Source organism: Giraffa tippelskirchi, chromosome 6 (genome assembly GCF_054371585.1).
Source record: "Giraffa tippelskirchi isolate mGirTip1 chromosome 6, T2T-mGirTip1v1.2.pri, whole genome shotgun sequence".
NCBI classification, from domain to species: domain Eukaryota; kingdom Metazoa; phylum Chordata; class Mammalia; order Artiodactyla; family Giraffidae; genus Giraffa; species Giraffa tippelskirchi.
The window spans coordinates 175,520,448-175,545,014 of NC_137280.1; the positions used below are offsets into that span (position 1 = coordinate 175,520,448).

The 24,567-nt window shown below is 42.0% G+C and overlaps 1 long non-coding RNA gene and 1 pseudogene across 1 annotated transcript in view; one reads left to right on the forward strand and one right to left on the reverse strand.

Moving 5' to 3' along the window:
• LOC145511689 (uncharacterized) overlaps positions 1–24,567 on the reverse strand; it is a 40,854-nt gene that overhangs the window by 2,958 nt on the left and 13,329 nt on the right. Inside the window, exon 3 of the long non-coding RNA XR_014058056.1 lies at positions 12,062–12,159. This is a non-coding gene — a long non-coding RNA (uncharacterized LOC145511689). The remainder of the gene's footprint in view (positions 1–12,061; positions 12,160–24,567) is intronic.
• LOC145509420 (high mobility group protein B1-like) lies at positions 12,986–18,782 on the forward strand (annotated as a pseudogene).

The following is a 24,567-nucleotide window of genomic DNA, read 5'->3' on the forward strand; positions in this document are numbered from 1 at the left end:
TAGCCACGAGAGCCGCAGGGGCCAGGGGCCAGTGGCAAGGCCCTGGTCCACCCGGCTTTGAGGAAATGAACTCCAGCAAAGATAGAAGGTAGTGAAGCAAGGGACGTGTGAAGCAGGAAGGAAAAGAGTATGTGTGGGTAGACACACGGACAGGCTTGCAGAGAGGCATGCCCTGGTGGAGGTCTGAATCACTTTAATGGAGTGTTTCTTCCAGGTTTCCTTTAGCCAGTTGTCTTGCTTTGCCTGGTCCTGAGTTCACATTTGCTGTATCTCAGGGTCCAGGCGTGCGCACACATCTCTTCGACAAGATGGATTCTAGCGAAGGGGCCTCAGGGTGAGCCGGCATCTCTTACTGTGAGGCAACACCCCCTCCCTTTTGAACTCAGACAGCCTTTCTGCACAAGTATAGTAGGGAAGGTCTTTCACTTCAAAGAGAAAGCTGTGGTTTCCATCTTTATGTGGGCAGGGCGCAGCTCCCCTCTGGCTCCCTGTCTTCATGGTGGGGAAACCAGCCCTCCAAACTGGGGTCCCCCTAGCTCCTGCCTCAGCACTGTTTGCTTCATGATCACCTCTGCTGTTTCAGGCTCCATACGAGGTGCTACAGTTACAGTGATGGACAAAACAATCATTCTATCCTGGAGTACTCAGTCTAATGAGAATTAAGAACAAGAAAAAATTTTGCAAGCTTTTACGTTTTGTCTTTCATATTGTTGACCTTAAAGATACTATGTTCTAATTTTCTTTCAAAGAGTGTGGACACGCCTCTCCAAATCTGACCTTTATTTTCATGATTTCTGTTTTGTCCTCGTGAGAATGAACAGCAATGGGATATTGAAAGGCAGTTTTAGTTCCTTTGTCAAAAATGTCATTGACTAATATATTGCAAAGTTGCTCAGTAACATATCAATTTAGAAGCACTCATCTAGCATATATTTCTATATACATATCAGTTCAGTTAGTTCAGTTCAGTCACTCAGTCATGTCTGACTGTTTGCGATCCCATGGACTGCAGCACGCCAGGCCTCCCTGTCCATCACCAACTCCCGGAGTTTACTCAAATTCATGCCCATTGAGTCGGTGATGCCATCCAACCATCTCATCCTCTGTCGTCCCCTTCTCCTCCTGCCTTCAATCTTTCCCAACATCAGGGTCTTTTCAAATGAGTCAGTTCTTCGCATCATGTGGCCAAAGTTTTGGAGTTTCAGCTTCAGCCTCAGTCCTTCCAATGAATATTCAGGACTGATTTCCTTTAGGATGGACTGGTTGGATCATACATATCATTCTCACGCAAAATCATTTCTGGATCCTTCCACAGTATTTCAGACCACCTATGTAGTCATGCTTGTATACATGCATATACAAACCCGTTTCAATGCAAATATGCAGAGCAAAGACATTCATTCTGGAGCAATCATAGTTTCACCAGCCCCTTGCCATCCCCACTCCAGGCTCCAAGAGGAAGGAGCCCGCAGCTCTAGCCCTCCAGGCCTTTTGTTCTGCTGATCAGAACTGAGCTGAGCTGCAGGATTTACATGTTCAAGGAAACAGAACCCTGGCCCCAGAAACCGATCCCAGAAGGAGGAGGAGAGAAAAGGAAACGCTTCCAGGAGTCAGAGTTGGGAAGCGGAGTTAGGGCGAGTGAGGGGGGAGAGAGAGAGAGAGAAAGAGAAAGGAGACAGTTACCATGGCGAGCCGTGCAAGATACTGAGACTTGAGATGAAATTGAAATGCTGAGCTACTGATAAGGGACGAGGTTCTCAGAGAAGAGAAATGAAGGCAGAATGAGAAGAGGCAAGAAGACCCCAGGAAGGCTTGCTGAAGGCTAGGCAATCCCTTGGTGATTTTCTGGGAGGCGGCTATGAGGATTTAAAATACGTTCATTAATTCCTGCCTATCTGACTGGTGTTTCCACTGGCTTTGCAACCATTGACGCTGGTGAGAGCAGCTGGGTTAAGTTAATTAAACAACGAGGCTGTTAGAGTGGATGGGGCTCTAATGCTTTGGCGGCCAGTAGGCAAACCTAAATCTAAGCCCGTAAATACCTCCAAGTTAGGAATCAGAATGTAGAAGACAAAGATCACAAACAGCCAACTCGGCTTTAAACCACAAATAATTTCCTTTCTTGGCTTTCTTTACCTGGGTCTTTCCTGAGCTCCTGTGGTCCAGGGCTCCTATCGTTTCCGGTTTGGTGCTGCCCTATTCCAGATCTATTTTTGTTCAACCTGTTAGAACTTTTTATTATGCTGCAGTTTATCTTTTAACAGCTTCCCCTGTGGCTCAGCTGGTGAAGAATCTGCCTGCAATGCGGGAGACCTGGGTTCAATTCCTGGGTTGGAAAGATCCGCTGGAGAAGGGATAGGCTACTCACTCCAGTATTCTTGGGCTTCCCTGGTGGCTCAGCTGGTAAAGAATCAGCCTGCAGTGCAGGAGACCTGGGTTCGATCCCTGAATTGGGAAGATCCCCTGGAGAAAGAAATGGCTACTCACTCCAATATTCTGGCCTGGAGAATTCCATGGACTGTGTGGTCCACGGGGTCGCAGAGCTGCCCGGCTCTCTCTGGGTTCCTGGTCAGAGCTCCATCTGGGAAGTGGAGGCTGTCCTGAGCCTCTGTGCACGCACAGCAACCACTGCGGCCATCTCGAGCGCCCTCACCAGCAGATGCTCCAGAGACACGGCTTAAACAGAAAAGGTATGGCAACCGACTGAACAAACCTGACTGCGTGGTTGGAGGAAGGTATCACGTACGGCCCCAAGCACGACTGTTCATCCTTTGTGTGCATGAGGCCAAGAGCTAGGACAGGCCTGGTTTCCTGGTTTCCTGTTTGTTTGGTTTGGCCGTCTTAATAGTCAGCTGCTCGTGGCAAGAAACACACCTTCTCAGTTTAAATACACGGGTCCCTTAACCACAGCTGCCGCTGCCTCCTACCACAGACTCCCTAGCTGCAGGGTCATCCCCCGTCTCACAGTCAGCACGGTCAGCACAGCGCAGTCCCCGGGAGGGCAGACAGGGTAGGTTGTCTGGCAACCCAGGAGGAGCCACAGAGTTCCGGGCGAGCGGCACAACAGACTCAACCAGAATCTTGTTTGGGCCCGGTCCAGGATAATCAAAACTGAATTCCTGGGCCTCTGTAATTTTTTTTAAATCCCTGGGTCATTCGGACATGAGGTTAAGAGATGAGAGGCCCTCTCCCTTTCCTCCTCGCCCAGCTCAAGTCCGAGTCTTCACTTCCTACATCGCGATCCCAGAGGTCGCAGGCGAGGCCTGCAGGCCCCGACAGCCCGCTCAGTAGCCCCGATGTGACTCTGAAGGGCCGTTCCTTCCTTCGTCCCCGACGGTTGAGACCCGATGCCTTGGCTGGCTGGGCCTGTCCTGGGTCGGGCTGGCATCTTGGAGAAATTACTAACAGCTCCTCTTTCTCTCTTAAAAGAGCTCCAAGTTTGGATGATAAATTATATGGTCCCTCCACACATATCAAACAGGGAAAACCCAGCCTCGCCTAGCATAGTATTTTCCTGGGATTCTTTCCAGCAGCAGTTTTAATATTCCTTTTCTCTCTTCCTTCCTCAGACGTCTTTCTTTCCAGTCCTTCCTGCCTTCTTTTTCATCAGATAAGGCTTGAACAGCCCCCAGACAGCCCACTCTCTCACTCCTCACCCCCCCACCACACCCCTGGGAGATTCCCCCCACCCCCACTTTTGGAGAGTCCAGGAGGACGCTGCAGGGGAAAGACTGGATCCTGCTGGTTCCCGTTTGAGCACCAACAGGCAGGCAAGTAGCCTGAAGCCCCGTGTTAGCCAGACGGGCGCTGGCTTTCTTGTGGACCTTGGGTCACTGGAAAGAAACGTCTATGGAGCACAGCGTCCCCCCGAGGACCTCCTGCAGCAGACGAGGGACATGGACGCCGTCTCCCAAGTGTGGGCCCCGGGCTCCTACAGACAGAAGGAGGATTCACCCACACCACGGACTTCCCACAGAGGAAGGCGCTGGCCTCTGCGTCTTTCTTATCCGGCATCTGATGCTCTGACATCTCTCCTGGTTAGGCCCTGAGCTCAGGGTCCTAATTCCCGAATCTGATCCTCTGGCCTCTCTCCTGGGTAGGCTCTGAGCTCAGGGTCCTGGTTCCCGAATCTGATGCTCTGGCTTCTCTCCCGGGTAGGCCCTGAACTCAGGGTCCTAATTCCCGAATCTGATGCTCCGGCCTCTCTCCTGGGTAGGCCCTGAGCTCAGGGTCCTGGTTCCCGAATCCGATGCTCTGGCCTCTCTCCTGGGTAGGCCCTGAACTCAGGGTCCTGGTTCCCAAATATGATGCTCTGACATCTCTCCCAGGCAGGCCCTGAGCTCAGGGTCCTGGTTCCCGTATCTGACACTGCTTTTGCTCTGGTACTCAGGTTGCTTTTTCCTCCACTTTTGTTCATCCCCTGATTCCAGGACGTTATAATCCCCTCCACCCCGCTCATCTTTGGCTGGTGCTCAGCTTACGGGAGCTCTTCCTGGATTCGGCTTCCCATTCTTATGCTTCTCCAAAAACCCAGGCCAGGACTAGGAGCTATCTCGGAGATGACACACAGGCCACGTCAGTGGTGGAGAGCCTGACATGGTCCTAAATGACATGGGCGTGTTTACTGCCTTCTCTCCAAAACCGAGGAGATTTCTGCACAGACACTACACAGCAGACGGAGCCCTGGAATCCGTGTCCATGTTGCAGCGTGATTCTCTTCATGCCCCCCCACACAATCCAGTCCCATCCCAGGCTCTCTGCCTTCCTCACTGTATTCCCTGCATGGACTGTGTTAGTCGCTCAGTCGTGTCCAACTCTTTGCCACCCCACAGCCTGTAGCCCACCAGGCTCCTCTGTCCGTGGGATTCTCCAGGCAAGAAGCAGGAGTGGGTTGCCATTTCTTCTCCAGAGGATCTTCCTGGCCCAGGGATCGAACCCTGGTCTCCTGCCTTGCAGGCAGATTCTTCACTGTCTGAGCTACAGGGAAGTCTCATCATATTTCCTACCACCCTCCTAAGATGCTTCAGCTCTCCATCTTACTTTGGATATGAGTTGCTAAATTAGTTGATGAATCAATTTTTGGTTCATAAGCCAACTACCAAAACTGACAGTTACAGAACTGAGTTGTCCCATAAGGGCAGGTGGTGCAGATCCAAATGACCCCAGGGGGCAGAACACAGGGTGACTGGGTGAAGCCAGCTGGGTGGGAACCAGAGCATCTGGTGGGCCCCTGCCCTGGACAAAGGGTCTAGCGGCTGTCCTTTCTCAGTGCGCTGATGCCAGGAAGGAATGCCGGCTCCAAATGCTAGACCTTTCCAGCTTTCCAGAAAAGCAGAGATACCCGGATTCTTATGAAAAATCTACTTTTTTTTTTTTTTTTGAAATATTAATGCCTGATTTTAAAACATTTAAATTTCATCCTTAGACAAGACTCGATGTGAGTTGGATCTGGTTTTCTGGCTGCCAGTTGGCAATGGCTTTTCTAGTGTATTTTCAGACAAATTTTTACGTAATTTTAAACATGATTTCCAGATTGAAAAATCCTCTGAGGCAACCCAACATCAAGGGGTGTGAAATGCTAAAGGATACCCTGGAAATCTACAGATGCTGCTGTTTATGCCTAAAAATGACAGTAGCAACAACAGAAATTCCTAGTAAGTGACAGATAGCCACTTAAGAAAATCTTTTACCGAAAGGAGATTTTAAGCTTTCTATAAGAGGTCCACTGTGCATGCTTTTGTGCCTGAACACTTCATTTTTCATAAACAAAAAGCCTCTAATTGTCTTCCATTTTAAAATATCTTTGTCAGCGAAGATACTGAGGAGGGAGGTAGAGGGGAAAATAAAAGCACTATGAAAGTTAGCAGGGACATCAGTTAATTGCTTATCCCTTATGACAGTTTACATTTTGAGTGACAACTAAGGTTATCTACTTTGCAAATACTGTAGATTTATTTTTGAGCAAGGTGAGAGGAAAGCATATTATTTTCCACTATTACTGGACATTATCTTTTTTTAAAAAATCAGGATGTCATGCTTTAATACTTCAACAAATGCAATACTTTGAAATGCAAAGTATTTCAACATGGGATGGCAAAAATGATTCAACTGAGTAAAATGCTAGAGGGGGGTTTCTCAATCTCAGTATATGCAACTGACATTTTGAGTCCAATTATCTTTCAATGTGCCCGTGTGTGTGTGTGCGTGTGTATAGGGGGTTGTCCTGTGCACTGTGGTCTGTTTAGCAGCACCCGTGACCTCTACCCACTAGATGCCAGCAGTACCCGCCCCAGTTCATAAAAAACAAAAAGTATTTCCAGACACTGCCAAATTTGTCCCCAGTTAAGAACCATTGCTCAAGAGGAAATGTTGTACATCACAACCTGGATTCTGATTCTCTGAAAATCTTAAAATGGCATTTCGCACAAAGGGGAAAATACTGGAAAAAGCATCACCACTGACTTCATTTAAGTCCTCTGGGCACTTCAATGGGGCTTGGGGAGAGAGGTCTTTGAGGCAAGAGCAGTGAACGTACACTGACAAGGAAGTTTCTGGGGGCGGGGGAAAAAGGGGTCAACCCTGGCTGTGAAATCCGCTCTTCTTGACAACAATGCCGTGACAAGCAGGAGTCAACAGAGATCTATCAGGACAGGCTGCGATATCTGGTAGGTCCCAAACTACACTGGGGAGCTCCAGCCTTCATCTGGCCAAGTGAGCCAAATTTTCAACATCTTGAAGAACGGGATGATACCAACCAGTTAGACATTTAATAGGAAATCCTTTCTTTTTCTTTTTTTTCCATTTTGGAGAGAAAACATTTTTCCAGAAAAACATGAAAGGTTGTAATAGTGGTTTGAAATCAGTAACTCTCAATTTTTTTTCTTTGTGGTTATGGAAGAAATCATCAATTCCATTTCTCAATAGAACCTCATAAACACAATAGGCCAAATGCCAGAACAGAAATTAAATGGCTCTGTGAGCCTCAAGGGAAGACATACTTTAACCATGAAGTATTCACACCAAGCCTTGAGCACAGTACATGAAAGAGAATGAGCTAGAGAACGTGGGGTTTGCATTTGCTGTTTTTGACAGCACTGTTTGTCAAAATAACTAACAATTTTCAAAGGCAAGACTACTTAATTTTTACTATATTGCTTTTCTGTCTGGGAAGAACTATAAAGAATAAGTTCACTAAGTTTTTGGTTGAGTTTTAGTTCATGCAGTTTGTTTCACCACAGTTAGATGTTTCAAAATGGTGTCCTCTAGTCTTTTCATACTTTGTTACCTTAAAATATGGATGATACTGTACTGGTGGATACCTATCACTCTGCATTTGTCAAAACCTGTGGAATGTACAATGCAAGGAATGAACACCAATGAAAAGGATGGTTTAGTTAACAATAGTGTATTGATATTGACTCATCGGTGTTATCATATATGTCACACTAATGCAAGATGTTAATAATAGGATGGAGTGGAGGCATGTGGGCAGAGGGGGTGTGAGGGAACTCTATTTTCTGCAAACTGTCCCTGTAAACTTTAAACTGCTCTAAAAACAAGGTTTATTAAACTTGAAAATCTGTTTCGTAAATTTTATAGTAAAAGCCCCAAGACCGTTAAAATTCTTTAAATGTCTTTTAAATAGGACTTCTGGGTATCGTTCTGCTACCTGCTTTTTTACTGCTGGAAGATGATTGCTCAGGATGAAGTAGGGAAGAGAAAGGACTTCCTTCCTTGTTTGAGCATGGCCACTGACCACTGTCATCCAAACTCCTGGGAAGTACTATCTGAGTGCTGTGAACAGTGGACCTCAAATTGCATTATATTTATGCATTTTCTTCTTGTCAGCGATTTCACATGCCTTTACATTTTTCCCTCACGAAATAACTTTTGAAGTAAAATTCACTCACAATTGTTTATAATACATTCTCCATGACAGGCCAAATTTATTTCTAGTTAATGACATATAGTACTTGCTAGAAAAGCAGTAAGTTATGATGAATCAAAGAGCTTTTTGCTGGACTTTATCTATGCAACAGCAAACAAGCTGTTGTGTTGAAATATAGTGAATCTGTTTTCTCATTGGCATTCTATTCACCCTGTCATAAAGACTATTGGTCCCAGTTTTAATCTCTGCAACAGTGGGACGTTTTTCAACACAGAAGCTTCTTGGATGGTTGTCAGAGATTCTCCAGGCTAATTAGACTGTCATCTGTCATGGGAAGGCTCAGAGCAGAACTTCACACTCGAGGCTTTGAGGAGGAAGAGCAATCTAAAGAAAGTCTCAAATGATCCTTTATTCAGTGGATACACATGTGGTTGAAAGGATAGAACCTACATTTATGACCACATTAAAAATACTCAGTGCAGCTAAGAGTAAGTGGAATTGGATGTAAGAGAAAGCTAGTGCTGGATGAGATTCCTGAGAGTCCCTTGGACAGCAGGGAGATTAAACCAGTCAATCCGAAAGGAAATCAACCCTGAATATTCATTGGAAGGACTGATACTGAAGCTGAAGCTCCGGTACTCTGGCCACCTGATTCGAAGAGCCAACTTACTGGAAAAGACCTTGATGCTGGGAAAGATTGAGGGCAGGATGAGAAGGGGATGACAGAGGATGAGATGGTTGGACGGCATCACCGACTCAATGGACATGCATTGACTTTGAGCAAACTCCAGGAGATGGTGAAGGACGAGGAAGCCTGGCGTGCTGCATGCAGTCCACAGGGTTAGAAAGAGTCAGGCATGACTTAACTACTGAACAACAACAGTGCTGAAAAGTGCCAAATACTTAGAGTTGGGACGGACAGAACAAAGTGCAAAACCCATGGGCTCTGGAGTCCTAGAGACTTGGGTTCCACTCCAGACTGTAGAAGCCCAGACAAGTTGCTTCACCTCTCTGGGTTTCCAATCTTGCATCTGTGGAGTGAAGCAAAGAGAAGTCACCTCGTTCAAGAGCTAGATTCATGGTAAGAGTGCAATAAGTCATGGTTTCATCACTGCCATTAACAGCAGGAATAGCAACAGCAGTAGCAGGGCTTCCCTGGTGACTCAGACGGTAAAGAAGCCGCTTGCCGTGTATGAGACCTGGGTTTGATTCCTGGGTCAGAAAGATCCCCTGGAGAAGGGGAATGGCAACCCACTCCAGTATTCTTGCCTGGAGAATCCCACAGACAGAGGAGCCTGGTGGGCTGCAGTTCATTGGTTCACAAAGAGTCGGACACGACTGAGTGGCTAACACTTTCGCTTAGTAGTAGCAGTAGTTATACATTCTGAAAAAGAGACTTGTTTCCAAGAAGGTGAGATACCTTAGTGAAAAGCAGGGAGACTGGGTTTCAAGGTGAAAGTTCGTGTTTCCAAAGTGGTGGGAAAGAACGAGTCACATTTTGACTAAGACAGGGAAGATCCCTTGGGAGATGTATATGAAGAAAATTAATGCTGTGTTAATATCATTTAGGGATTAATATCTGAAGGTTTGGGGGGAGGAGAGCAAATGACAGAAAGACTGTTGGTTCAGGAGTCAGCGAACCTGGGCTCTAAGTTAGGTTTTACCTTTAGAGTCCCAATTCCTCTGCTAACTAACGGAGTGACTCTGGGCAGGACAAAGCCTCTTTGGGACTTAAGTTGTTCACCTGTGAAATGGATCCATAGGCTCCGAGGGTCGCTCAAGATGGTGTCAAATAAGAGTCTAAGTCCTTTGGCATACAAGAGGCATGATTAAAGCAGGGAAACAGGTGCTCTACAAGCTCTTTGTAGAATTTACTGGAGAGGGACATAGAGGAGGATCAAGTCAGAGAAAGAGTTATGTTTACAAAATACTGTCACAACAGGACGACGGGAAGGGAATTACATCAGTTAACTTGGTGCAGGAATGAATATTAAGAGGCTCATGAGTTGGGACAATGAGAATAACATGAAAATTACTGAAAGTGAGGGAAAGTAATTATTTGTAGAAGAAAGGGAACACGATAAGCTAATTTTTCAAAGAAGTTAAGTGTCAAGACATGGCAGGAGATCTTTAATATTGACTAATGAGCAATAAATTAGATTTAGTGATTTGATATAAGTAGAATGGATTATATTACACATTTTAATTACCACTTTATCATATTAAAGATTTCCTAAAAACCGACTATAAAATTCATATAAGAGCATAAAGTTCCAAGGATAACCAAGACAAATTTGAAGAAGGAAATATGAAGGAAAGATTTGCCTCATTAGATGTCATGAATTACTACAGTGTACACTATATCAACTAAAATAATGTGGTGTTAGGGGAAGGTCAACATAGCAGCGAGTGGAAAAGAAGCCAGACCTATCACTTAATGGAAATACCTAATCTCACATAAGACCTCGGTGTAAGCAGAGGTGACCTTAAAAACCAGCGGGCATTGTAAGTAGCTTCCCTGTCTATATGGAAGACAATATAATTAGAACCCTAGCTTACATCATACTTCAAAAAAGAAAATGAATTAAAGACACAAATGTGAACACACAATAAATTATGCCTTTTATAATGCAAAGAGGGAAGAAATTCTTAAACCAAGCTCAGCAAGTAAAATTTGTAAAGAAAAAGGTTGATGAATTTGACTGCATTATTATAGTGAGAATATAAATTATTGGTGAGAATACGGACTTGGAGAGCAACCTGGTAGTTTTCCTGAAGATGCATGTATTCTAGACTCAGAAACTCCAGTTGCATAATAGACTTGAAAGAAACATGAACATTTATATAAAAAGAGACATTCTGCAGAGTCTATACAAGTGAGATATGGGAAGCAACCTAGATGCATATCAATAAAAAAATGAACAAGTAAATAGTTATGGTACGACCCATACCTATTAAATTTATTTAAACCTTGATCTACATATACAGAAAGAATCCAAAAACAAAATACTGAGTGAAAGAAGCAAGACTGATGTGTGATATCAATTATGAACATTTTAAGAACTTACAAAAATAAGTACATAAAAATTGGTGAAATATACACTTGATAAAAAATACAGACAACGGATGGGCAGGGTATATTCCTACTTTGGGATAGAAGCTATCTCAGAGAGAAAGGGAGGGAAATAACACCAGACAGTGGTTTAAAAATTCTCTGAGTGTAGGTACCTACATTTATTTTTGAACAATAAAGAAAACTGTTAGTATCTTAAAATTCTGAGTACTGGTAATGAATGTTTACTGTGTTACTCTTTATATTTGTCTGTATGCTTGAACTATCCCCAAATAAAGCACAGGAGGACAATTTTTATCACTCATAACTTAAGCATTATCTGTGTATAACTATTTGAATTTTAAGGCATTGTAATTACTGTTTTGTAAGTGTTTGGAAATTTTACTTCAAGCTTTCAAAATGATTTTTTTGTTTGTTTTACTTCTCCACTTCCCAAATTGTCAAATAAAAATTACATGGGGGGAAAAAACCTGCCATAAAACACTGATAGTTACATCAGAAAAGCATTCTTAACTTTTAACAAGATTTATTTTATGGCTCCACTTCAATTTTGATCATTAACTGATCAGGGGCCACTACCAACTGAAAGGATTAGTGGGTTAATAAAATTCAATTCACTAAAAGTTACTTTCCAATGTGTTTCCAGCGTAGAAGTGCTCTGTAAAATGAGGTACACCTGTAAATTCCAAAATGTAACTTGGGCTCTTGGGACCATGGACCCCTTTGATCTTGTCACAATTGGCTGCTGGAAACCAGAAGGCCTCCTGGACTCAAGTCTCCAGGGATCTTACCCCTGAAGCATCTCAAAACAAATAAAATGACTGAGACAGATGCTGGACCCAGACAGAATGGCAACCATTTCACAAAATTAACCCCCAAATGATATGAACAGACAATTCTCCACATGTAATTATGCCTTTTGTTATTTTTCTCCCATGAAAGCCTTCTATTGCTTTGGCTTAAATGAAACAGATAGAGGTATTCAGCCTTGGCTGGCAATATTTCTGATCCATATTTCCATAGATTATCCTGAATTGGCCTCCTGGAAGCATTTATGCTGACCAGTTTTGAAAACCTCTTTGTCAGCCCCTCACCCTTACCTGCTAACGCCCAGCTCTAATGGATGAAAGCAGAGGGTGATGATAATCGCTGTCTGCCCAGCCCTGAGTGCATTGCCTGCGTCTGCAACACAGTCTGTCTGGGGGGAAAAAAAAGAAAAGGAAATAAGGAGTGTAATTCAATGAATACTTGGGAACCGAGCTTGAGGGTTTCTTTTTCCGTTTAAAGGAGTAGTAATATCAGAAGCAGGATTATGAAAAAGAAAGAGTTAGTAAAAATAGGATCTTTGTGAATTAGAATAGCAAGGCCACTTCAAATTGAATTACACAGGATCATGGCAATTAGAATTGGAAAAGATCTCTCAGTCTTTCTCTGTCAAAGCATGATTACTCCCCATGGTATATTCTCCCGAGCTTAGTCCAGTCCAATTTTAAATGATTCAAGTGATGGAGCCTCCTTGCCTTCTCTTGGGATATCCCTTCACAGTCTGAAATAGCTAACAGCTAGGGAAGCCCCCATATATACATATATCCTTTTTCCATTATTCTGTTTTGTACTTCCCCAATCCACCTTAAAACTATTTGAATTTAATTTTAAATGGGTACAACCTACATTTAAATGATTAAATCCAGCTGAGTCTGGATAGGCTAACTCTCTCTCTCACACAGATACACACAAGTACACACACACACACACACACACATCACACATGTACTCACATATACAGTTAGAAAATATGACACAGCCACAGTGTATTTATGGGAAACAATTAATAAAGATCCTTAAGTTTTATGTCATTCATTGATAAAACAATGTAAAAACTCAATAACCTACTGCTTTTCAACTGACAGAGTGGCAACAAACTATAAACCTAAATGCTAGTTCACTTTGTGAATATTGTATTTATTGTACATGAGTAAAATGATACAATCTTTTAATATAGTGCTTACTATAGCTTATTCAGTATGAAGAATACAGATATGCAATATGGTGCTAATGCCATAAGTAAGTTTCTAGAAATCATTTTATTCAAACTTTTTTTCACCCATTCAAACAATAGGGGACTCATACTTACTTTGTAGATGGGCTCATTTCAACACTAAATTTGGTTTGAGCTTTGAGTAAGTTGTAGAGCCTAGGGGAACAGCTTGGGGTGTTCAAGGTTAATGGAGGTTGCTTAAGGGTATTTAAATTTGATCAAGGATTTTATATAGCTTTCCATGTCCTTTCCAAAGAGCTGCCCTAAAGTATTGTTCACACCTGTCAATCAACCAACCAATATCCAATCAGGTAGGAAAATGAGTACCCTGGGAAAACCAGAAAAAAAATAACTTGAGCTTTCTTTAAAGAGATGGAATCTACCATTTCTGTGGGCACGATTTTTGATGTCATCAGTTCATGAAATTTTGAGCTGAAAAGAGTCTTAGAGCTAGGAATCTTTGAGCTAGAATCAGCTAGCTCAGCGATTATACAGTCATGGTCTAGAAAAATTATAAAGAGAGTCTATGCAGCAAATCAAACTTCTGAATGTCAGTTGGGTGATTTTTAACTATGTGGATTGAATGTGTTGTTATGTCAAATACCTCCATAAATCTTGTGAAAATTACAAGAAAGAAGTTTAAAAGAACAGAGAATGTAAGAGAAGAGAGTAGCCAAGGAGACATTTCTTGGCTTTGCAGATTCTTTTGAAGATGAGAGAAAATATAGTGGTAACTGAATGATTTGAATGGAGGAAGCTAACAATAGCTAATGATTTTTGAGCATTTATTATGTGTTAAGTATCATCATAAAAGTTCCACATAGTTTAATTCAGGAAATTCTCACAACAATGCTATAAAGTTAAGCAGTATTACTATCTCCACTTAATAGGTGATGCTGATGATGTGATAGGTTAGTTAGAGAGCTGTAAAATGACAGAAACCGCTATGTCAACCTGGAGAATCGCACTTCCGCAGCTGTGAGAGGGGGAATACCAGTGACAGGCAAGGCAAACCGCACCACACAACCCCCTCAGAAGCTCAGTGGGAGAAGGAGTGAGCAGGAGGCCTGAATGATGGGTGAGAGATCGTGGAGAAAATCCTTAGGCCACCAGCTCCCCTCTGTCACATCAAACGAAAGGAGATGCTAAACATCCAAGTGGATCAGAAGACTGGAGGAGGCTTTGTGGTGGAAAATGAGTTTCCTTGAAAAATATTCACAATACCTGACCTTATGGGTTCCCATAAAAAAGCCAGAGAGCCAACAAATCCCCACACGGTGATGCCTGCTAACAAGTTACCCACGTAAGCAAAGCACTTAAAATCAGATTTTACTGCCTCTTTCTTGATGTCTGTTTCTATTGACTGCTTTCTCTCTTACCGATAGGTTGCCTTTCCCTTGCTTGTTCTGTGTCTCATTTTTCACTGAATGCCAGTGTGTGCAGAAGGCCAATGGAGACTGTTGAAAATTTCATCTGAATATCCATATTTTAAAAAAGAACCTTGACTTCTACCTTACCCCATACACAAAATTAATTAAATATGGATCATAGACCCAAATATAAGATGATTAAGCTTTTAGAAGAAATCACAGGAAAATATATGCATGACCTTAAAGTAGCAGAGATTTCTTAAAGGGCGCAAAAGTTTCTGTCATCAAAGAGCAAACTGATATACCAGATTTCATCAAAATTAAGGAACTTGGTTCACAAAACACAACATTAAGAAACTGAAAGATAAAGATACAAACAGAAAATGCAATGTAAATCTGTACTACAGATGTATGACAAAATACTTATGAGAATATGCAAAGCATTCCTTCAAATAAACAAGAGACAAGACAACGCAACTCGTAAAAATTAACTGAAATACTTGAAAACAAGCAACGCAAAAGAGAATATCCTCATGTCCAATCATGTCTGACTCTTTGTGACCCCGCAGACTGTAGCCCACCAGGCTCTGCTGTCCCTGAAATTCTCCAGGCAAGAATACTGGAGTGTGTAGCCATTCCCTTCTCCAGAGGATGTTCCCTACCCAGGGATCAAACCCGGGTCTCCTGCACTGCGGGCAGACTCTTTACTGTCTGAGCCACCAGGGAACCCCCAAATGTCCAATAATCATAGGAGAAAAAAAAATTACTCAACATCACTAGACATCAGGGATATATAATTTAAAATGACAATGGGATATCACTGGTAAACTTCCAGAATGGCTAAAATTAAGAAGAGTGACTATATTAAATTTGGGTGAGACTTATGAGCAATTTAAACTCATATATTGCTAGTTGATGTGAGTACAAATTGATGTAACCACTTGGGAAAACTGCTTGGCAGTATCTACTAAGTCTAAATACATAACTATTGTACAAGTCAGCAATTCTAGTCCTAGATGTATACTCAAGAGAAATGAGTTCATATGTATACCAAAACATATGTAAAAAATATTAACAGTAACTTTATATAGAATAGCTTCAAATTGGAAATAATCAAGATATCCATCAGTGGGAAAATGGATAAAGAAATTGTAGTATATTTACATGATGGAATAGCAAACATTTATTTTTTTTAAGTTTTAAAAAAGAATGAACTACTACTGTATGCAACAACATGGATAAATCTGCCAGGCAATATTTTAGTGAAAGGCAGGTGTAAAAACATATATACTACGTAATTCAATTTATATGAAGTTTAAGTACAGGCCACACATACATCTACAGTATTAAAGTCAGAATAGTGATCACCTCTCTGGGGGTCTTATCTGCAATGCTTATGATATTATCTTGACCATCTGTTGGTTACTTGAGTTCATCCATGTATAAAAATTCATCATATATATTTACTATCGTGCACATTACTGAATATACGCTATTCTCAAGGAACAATTTTAAAAGGCTTACAAGGTCAGCTAGCATCATATGTGAAGAAACCTTTAAAACAGAACTTTGGGCTTCCCTGGTGGCTCAGCTGGTAAAGAATCCGCCTACAACGCAGGAGACCTCGGTTTGATCCCTGGGTTGGGAAGATCCCCTGGAGAAGGGAAAGGCTACCCACTCCAGTATTCTGCCCTGGAGAATTCCATGGACTGTATAGTCAGTGGGGTCACAAAGAGTCAGACACAACTGAAAGATTTTCAAAAAAAAATGAAACAAAGCTATCATTTTTTTCCAGAAAGTCAAAGGGATTTACATACATTCATGAAATAGAAAGCAGGAGTTAAAACCATAAAACAAAAAACAGAAAAAAAGAAATAGGTTTATTGTGGGGGGTGGATAAAATGTAAAAATTCCATAGAAAATAAAGTGGAAGAAATTATCTAGAAAGCAGAATAAAATATTGGGAGATAGTCAATAGAAGTCACCAGGTTTTTAAACAATTTAGTTACTCCAGGCAAAAATGCTCGTCTCAGGACCTGGTGGTCCCCGCCCTTCTTGATTTCAGTCTGACCTTGGGACAGCCTGGAAACATTTTCCTGCAACAAGCTGCCCGGTGACTTCAACAGAGTATTTTTGATTTTTTGTGAAATTATATTAACTCGGCGTGGTCACAACCATTTTCTCAGCTGTGATTGGCAAATACAACGTTTCGAAGACAACTGAGGAAGCACATTCATTAATCTTTACTTCAATCTGTTCGGGAGAGGAAACATTTCAAAACAATAGGTCTATCTAAGAGGGGGAGAATAACAAATATGGTCCCAACTGCAACAAAATGCCAAGAGAGGTGGGAATAGTCGAACACTGGCCTTTTGATATATCCCAGTATCAGTCAACCCTGTGTATCTATCCATGTTAGAGTGGTGTATGTTACCATTTCAAAATCATTTCTGCTTTTCTCTTCTCTTAAATAATGCACATTCTAGAAAATGTGAATAATACAGTGAAGACACAGAAAAATCAACAAGGACTCTTCCGCATACAGATAATCACTATCGACTGAGACTTAGTTTAAAATCGTTGTTGTGTTTCTTCTCTCTTACTATGGGGGACCAGCCCAGCCAATTCTCCAGGCTTGGTCACCCTCTACAAGGATATGCTGTAGGATTATCTTGTGTTATCTGAAGTAAAATCCTGAAAACAGAGACTTTCCAAACCTCAGAACACTTAGAAATTTAAAAATCTCTTCCAAAGCAGCATCCCTGCACCCCCTTTCCCCCGCCCAGCAAAGATGGCCCCTATATATATTGGGGTTATAAAATGCAGATTTGTCATACAAACAAGACTGGACTATTTGTAAACAAAATAATACTTTTTGGCGCACTGCAGCACATTGCAGAGAAGGCGATGGCACCCACTCCAGTGTTCTCGTCTGGAAGATCCCATGGACAGAGGAGCCTGGAAGGCTTTAGTCCATGGGCTCGCTAAGAGTCGGACACGACTGAGCGACTTCACTTTCCCTTTTCACTTTCCTGCATTGGAGAAGGAAATGGCAACCCACTCCAGCATTCTTGCCTGGAGAATCCCAGGGACGGGGGAGCCTGGTGGGCTGCCATCTATGGGGTCGCACAGAGTCGGGCACAACTGAAGCGACTTAGCAGCAGCAGCAGCAGCAGCACATTGAGCTCCACAGCTCCAGCAGCGGGGCGAGAGAGGGCCCCCGGGCACCGGGCAGCTCTGTACCTCGCAGAGGAAAAAGAAACACGCGCTAAGAAGCCTGGAGGCAAAATGCCATCATATGCATTCTTTGTGCAAACGTGCTGCAGGAGCACAAGAAGCATCCAGATGCTTCAGTCAGCCTCCTGGAGTCTTCTGAGAAGTGCTCAGAGAGGTGGAAGACAATGTCTGCTGAAGAGAAGGGAAAATTCAAAGACATGGCAAAGGCAGACCAGGCCGGTTACTAAAGAGAAACGAAAATGTATACCCCTCCTAAAGGGGGAAGAGAAAAGAAGTTCAAGGATCCCAGTGCACCCAAGAGGCCTCCTTCAGCCTTTTTCTTTTGTTCTGAGTATCATCCAAAAAGCAAAGGAGAACATCCTGGCCTAAGCCATTGGTGATGTTGCAAAGAAACTGGGAGAAATGTGGAATAACACTGGTGCAGATGCTAAAGCTGAAACTCCAATCCTTTGGCCACCTGATGCAAAGAGCTGACTCATTGGAAAAGACCCTGATGCTGGGAAAGATTGAGGGCAGGAGGAGAAGGGGACGACAGAGGATGAGATGGTTGGATGGCATCACCGACTCAATGGACATGAGTCTGAGCAAGCTCCGGGAGCTGGTGATGGACAGGGAGGCCTGGCGTGCCGCAGTCCATGGGGTCGCACAGAGTCAGACACGACTGAGCGACTGAACTGATGCTGATACTGACAGATGACAAGCAGCCTCGTGAGAAGAAGGCTGCAAAGCTGAAGGGGAAGTACAAAAAGGATATTGCTGTGAACCGGGCTAAAGGGAAACCTGATACAGCAAAAAGGAAAGGCGCGGGGGGGTGGAGGAGAGTCCTCAGGGCTGAAAAAAGCCAGGGAGAGGAGGACAAGGGGAGGGAAAAGACAGAGAAAGAAGATGACGGCAAATATGTTGGTTCTTGCACAATTGTTTTTTTCCTTGTCTATAAAGCATTTAACCCCCCATAATCAACTCACACCTTTAAAAAAACAACTGAAATGTAAGGCTGTGTTAAGATTTGTTTTTAGACTATACAGTGTCTTTTTTTGTACAGTTAACACACCACCAGATGTGTCTTGAGATAGCCCTGTCCTTGTGGTATTTTCCACAGCCAGTAACCTTGCCCGGTACAGTGTACATGGAAATTTAGAGCAGGTTCTTGGGGTGCAGTATGAATTAGTTACATAAGGGGATGGTAGTTTTTTCATCTCAGTTGTCTCTGATGAAGCTTATGTGAATAATTTTTCTTCTGTTAATTAAATACCATTCTGTAATTGAAAGAAAGAAAAAAGTTGCAGCTGTTTTGCTGACATTCTGAATGCTTCTAAGTAAATACTACTTTTATTAAAAAATAATCATGTGGACATTTTCCTAAATATATAATCACTTTTAATTAATGATATTTCACAATATGATGGCCCATGGTTTATTTACCATTATCGTATTGTCATTTACTTTGTTTCAGTTTTAAAATATCACAAGTGATACAAATCATAATGATGATATAAAATATTTGTACATTTTAAAGGAATCTAATTCTTATTGCCAAAATGCCCTGAGAAATGTTACATAAATTTACATTTACACCAGACACAGCAAAAAGTGCCTGGTTCACTGAGCTCAAGCCAAATCCAGAAATTTTCATTTTTATAAAATCCTCAACATTCAAATAGGAAAAAAAAAAAAAAAGGTAACACTGCTTTTTAAACCTGAATGTCAATGTTTTTAATATTGTTGAACATTTCTTCATATGATTGCTGGCATTCTAACTTCCTTTTTACCCCCCAAGTTTTGATTGTGTTTTTCTTCTTTTTTCTTATTAAAGTGTAAGAGCCGTAATGCTGTTGCTGCTGGTTAGTCACTAAGTCATGTCCAACTTTTTGTGATCCCATAGACTGTTGCCCGCCAGGCTCCTCAGTTCATGGGATTTCCTAGGCAAGAACACTGGAATGTGTTGCCATTTCCTTCTCCAGGGGATCTTCCCGACCCAGGGATCGAACCCAGGTCTCCCGCTTGGCAGGTGGATTCTTTTCCACTGAGCCACCTGGGAAGCCCTAAGAGCTTTAATAAATTAAGGCTAAGACCAATAATTTTCAAATGCTTTTTTTCTCTTTTGCTGTTGTTTTTGTTTGGCAAATTATGCACATCTATATGAAGGAACATGTGTTATGGGACTGTAAGTAGAAGGACAAGGGTCAGAGGAATCGAGGGTTCATGCTGTCTTAAGTGTGGACAGAGTCGAAAACAGCAGTAGTAAGTCCAGAAGGAAAAGAAGGTCAGAAGAAAGTGGTTGTCATGGATAAGATGTATTTTCAGGACTTTTCCATATTATTTGTATTACATTAGGGGAGGATTAGCAGGATAAAGGCTCTCTCAAAAATCTACTGGGAGTCAATTCTTTGGATGATAGAAATCTTTCTTTTGCAGAATGAATAAGTCTTTTGGCTAGACGTAGATAAAAGCTTTTGCTCAATATGGTGTAATAACTCCAGTAGGCCCACAGCAGCCAAACTAACTCTGTCTCAAAGTATCTTATTACAATAAAATCAAATTTAACCTCCTAAACCCAAGACACAAATCACTCACTTTTCTTTCAAACAATTTGTTAGTATATTATCATAAATGCTACTTGTCACAAGACTGATATTTGTCAGTAGCTCAAAAATATGAATAAAATTGAAAATGAATCTGAATGTGGGAACTATAATAGCATTTCATAGAGAGGTGACGATAATAAGAGGTTGTGGCAGACACGAAAAAGTCTCAGGAATAAGGAAATCAAGAAAACTTTCTTCAAATTAAATAAGCTCCCAAATCAGTCTCACCAGACTTATATTCCCACCAAACCTAACAGTCAATAAAATACTTATTGGCCCTTGGTAGTCTATAGCAATGGCAAGTTGGGTTTACCTTGTGAATTTTTATATTGCAAAGTTTGTATCAAGTTGCAGAGCGTAATTGCAAAATGACACAATCTGAATTTATATTTCTTTCCAAATGATACTTGAGACTTTAGTTAATATTTCTCCAACAATATAAAAACTAATCTCACCTGAATTTTAAGGTGCAATTTTAATCACTAACTAGGATCAATAAACACAATGTCTTTTAAAAGATCCAAGTCAATGTATTTCAGATAAAATAAGTTTCATTATGTCTTTTTCACATTTTATGGTTTAAAAAACAGTGTTGCAAGCAACTGTTCAGACGAATCTCAAGGGTGTTATGCTGAGTGAAAAAAGTCAATCTCAAAAGTTATATACTTTATGATGCTGTTTATGCAACATCCTTGAAATGACAAACCATAAGGCCTGGAGAAGAGATTAGGGGTTGTCAAGGGATGGGTGGCGGTGGGTGTGGCTAATAAAGGGATAGCATAAGGGAGTTTCTTTGTGCTAGAACAGCTCCATATCTTGATTGTGGTAGAAGTTACAGAAATCCATACACAGGACAAAACTGCAAGAGCAATACACACTCACAGACAGATAAGTACGTGTAAAACCTGGTGGAAACTGAACAAAATCTGCAGTTGCTGAACTAACATACTCGGGTCAGTCTCTTGGTTTTGCTCTTGTGCCACGGCTCTGTCAGATGTCACCTTTGGAGAAAACTGCGTGAAGGGTTCATGGAACTCTGTGCATGGATTTTGCAACTGTCAGTGAATTTAACTGCTTAAAAATAAAAAGTGTTTTCAAAACCATGTTTTCCGCTCATCCATGTGTTTAACCTTATATAGACAACCGTCAGAGAGGAAGCGAATTAGAACTCTTAGCAGCCAAACTATGTATCACAAAAATTCATGCACTAACAGTAATTCATTCTACTTATTGGCAAATACCTCAGGTTCTCACTGAGTGCCTAATTGCTCTTATTCAAACACATTTCTGAGATACTCGGTAGTTTGTCTTTCACAACTAGAGCAGATACATTCATCCAATCAGTCAGCAGTCATTTATTCATTTGTTATTTTGCTGATTATGCCAAGCAGTGTGATAAGCATGATGTCCTGATGACTGACATAATTTTTGCTCCCAAGAAACTTATGACTTAGATTGGTGACTTCTACACAGAGGGGTAGAGAGACATGAAGAAATATGTATCAGAAAGTTACAAGCTTTCAAAATACATACTACCCTGGCCCCCAAACTCTTAAACATCCCTTAGCAAGACATCCTTCCATTTTCTAGAATAGAGGGAAGATGACAAAGGGGGAGGGGGGAGAAGTGAAGACAGACGGGACCGGATCAGGAAATGCCTTATATGGAGGAGCTTTGGAAGGTATCATTATGGCAAGGAGGCACTACTGAAGGGTTTAAGCAAGGGGGTGAGGCAAACAATCAACTTCACAGTATTTTTCAAGATTCCACAAGCTTCAGTATGCAAGTCTGGAAGGTTGATGACTAGTTAAAGAGATGTTGTAGTCATTTTTGTGTGACTTCATAATGGCTGTGAGGATGAAGATGAGTAGGCACACTTTTGAGCTCATTAGGAGGAACAGTTGACGGGAGTTGGTGAGCAGTTATTCCTCACATCCATGGAAACGAAAGTAGCCAAAGATGACCCACTGCAGGGTGGAAAGGCTAATGACTGGAGGAGACACAGGGGGACTTCTGGGTTTCTGTTAGTGTTTTGTTTCTTGACTTGGGGGCTAGTTAAATTGATATATTTGAGCTTCCCAGGTGGCATAGTGGTAAAGGATCCACATGCCAAAGCAGGAGATGTAAGAGATGCGAGTTCGATCCCTGGGTCAGAAAGATCCCCTGGAGTAGGAAATGGCAACCTGCTCCAGTATTCTTGCCTGAAAAATTCCATGGACAGGAGCCTTGCAGGCTACAGTCCATGTGGTCACACAGAGTCAGACATGACCAAGCAACTGAGCATACAAATACACATAAATTGATATATTTACTCTGTGAAAATTCATCCAGCTTGTGCAGTTATGATCTGTGCACTTTTGTTTCTGTGTATGTTAAACTATGATTAAGATTTTTACATAAATTATGAAATTGTAGCACAAATGCACCGAAATGCTATATGATTTGCATGTTAATGAAATGCATTCAATTGAGCATCACATAGGAAGAAAAAAAAAGATAAATTAAAAAATTTCTTTGTTGTAGTGTCGTCCTTAAAAGCAAATACATATTTGCAAATGAAAGAAATGATTAGGCTTTTGGGCTGTCAACTATCACATTCAACAGACTGAAAAAATTTGGCAGCTTTGAAAGTACATATTTCATATCAGACCCACAACGACCGACAAGAGTTTGATAAAGATGAATATGTCTTTAACATCATCTAGAGACAATTCTAGCTTTACCTAGGTTCAGGGAATTTGTGTTTCTCATTAATGTAAGGAGCTTAGAAGATGCCATTTCATCCTAATATCAAGTACAAAGGTGAACAAAACTGAGAAATTAACAACTCTTCCTAGATCTGTCAGAGAAATGAAGTCAATGGCAAACTCTTGCCCTCCAAAATGGAGAGAGAGACAGGCAAGTTCAGAGACTCCCAACTAGCTGAAGGCGGAACTTCAGAAGAACCAGCACCAGGGTAAGAAAACCTAATTGAAGAATTGTTGGAGGCTCAGTGTGGACAAGTCTGAGAGTTAATGACTCCAAGTGGGCCCAGTCATAGAAGGTTCAATATTTTCATTGGTTGTACCTACCAGGTCCTCATACTGACTATTAGAGAAAAATCTCTCCTTGAGCTTCTGCCAGTTCAGTTCAGTAGCTCAGTCATGTCTGACTCTTTGTGACCCCATGGACTGCAGTATGCCAGGCCTCCCTGTCCATCACTAACTCCCAGAGTTTACTCAAACTCATGTCTATCAAGTCGGTGATACCATCCGACCAGCTCATCCTCTGTCGTCCCCTTCTCCTCCTGCCCTCAATCTTCCCCAGCATCAGGGTCTTTTCAAATGAGTCAGCTCTTCACATCAGGTGGCCAAAGTATTGGAGTTTCAGCTTCAACGTCGTCCTTCCAATGAATATTCAGGACTGATCTCCTTTAGGATGGACTGGTTGGATCTCCTTGCAGTCCAAGGGACTCTCAAGAGTCTTCTCCAACACTACACTTCAAAAGCATCAATTCTTCTGTGCTCAGCTTTCTTTATGGTCCAACTCTCACATCCACACACGACCACTGGAAAAACCATAGCTTTGACTAGACGGACCTTTGCCGGACAAAGTAATGTCTCTGCCTTTTTAATATGCTGTCTAGGTTGGTCATAGCTTTTCTTCCAAGGAGCAAGCATCTTTTAATTTAACAGCTGCAAGGGGAGAGGAAAGAAAATCATTTTGAAATACACCAGAAAATTCTGTTCTGCTTAATACGGCCTTCCCCGAGTAGAAACTATTTTACCTGAGCCTAACCTGCTAGGTTGTTCTCAGAGCATAGCCTCCCTGGGGGGAGTGACATACCTAACTGCAGCCTCCTGTACCCATTCAGATTCATCAAAGAAAGGAAGAGAGGGAGGGAGGGAGGGAGGGAAGGAGGGAAAGAGAGGTGCACTGGTGAAGTACACAGTCCAGAAACACAGGCTCACCAAAGGCTAAGATCTAATCATAAAACCATGAAATGCTCTCCCCCACCCTTGCCTCGCCACTGCAGGATTAAAGGCTTAACTACCACAGTTCCTCTTCCCAGGACATCTTGGACACCATTCAACAAAAAATGACAAGGCATACTAAAAGACAAAATCAATCAACTGGAAGACACTGAACAAGCATTGGAACCGGAGTCCAATATGGTGAGAATGTTAGAATTATCAGACAGGATTTGTAAAAATTATGATTAATATGCTAAGGGGCTTAATGGGAAGAGTAGACGACATGGAAGAACACATAGGTAATGTGATCAAAGGGAAATTCTAAGGAAGAATTTTTAAATGCTAGAGATTAAAAATACTACAACAGAAATGAAGAATGCTTTTGATCGGCTCATTAGTAGGCTAGGCGTGGCTGAGGAAAGA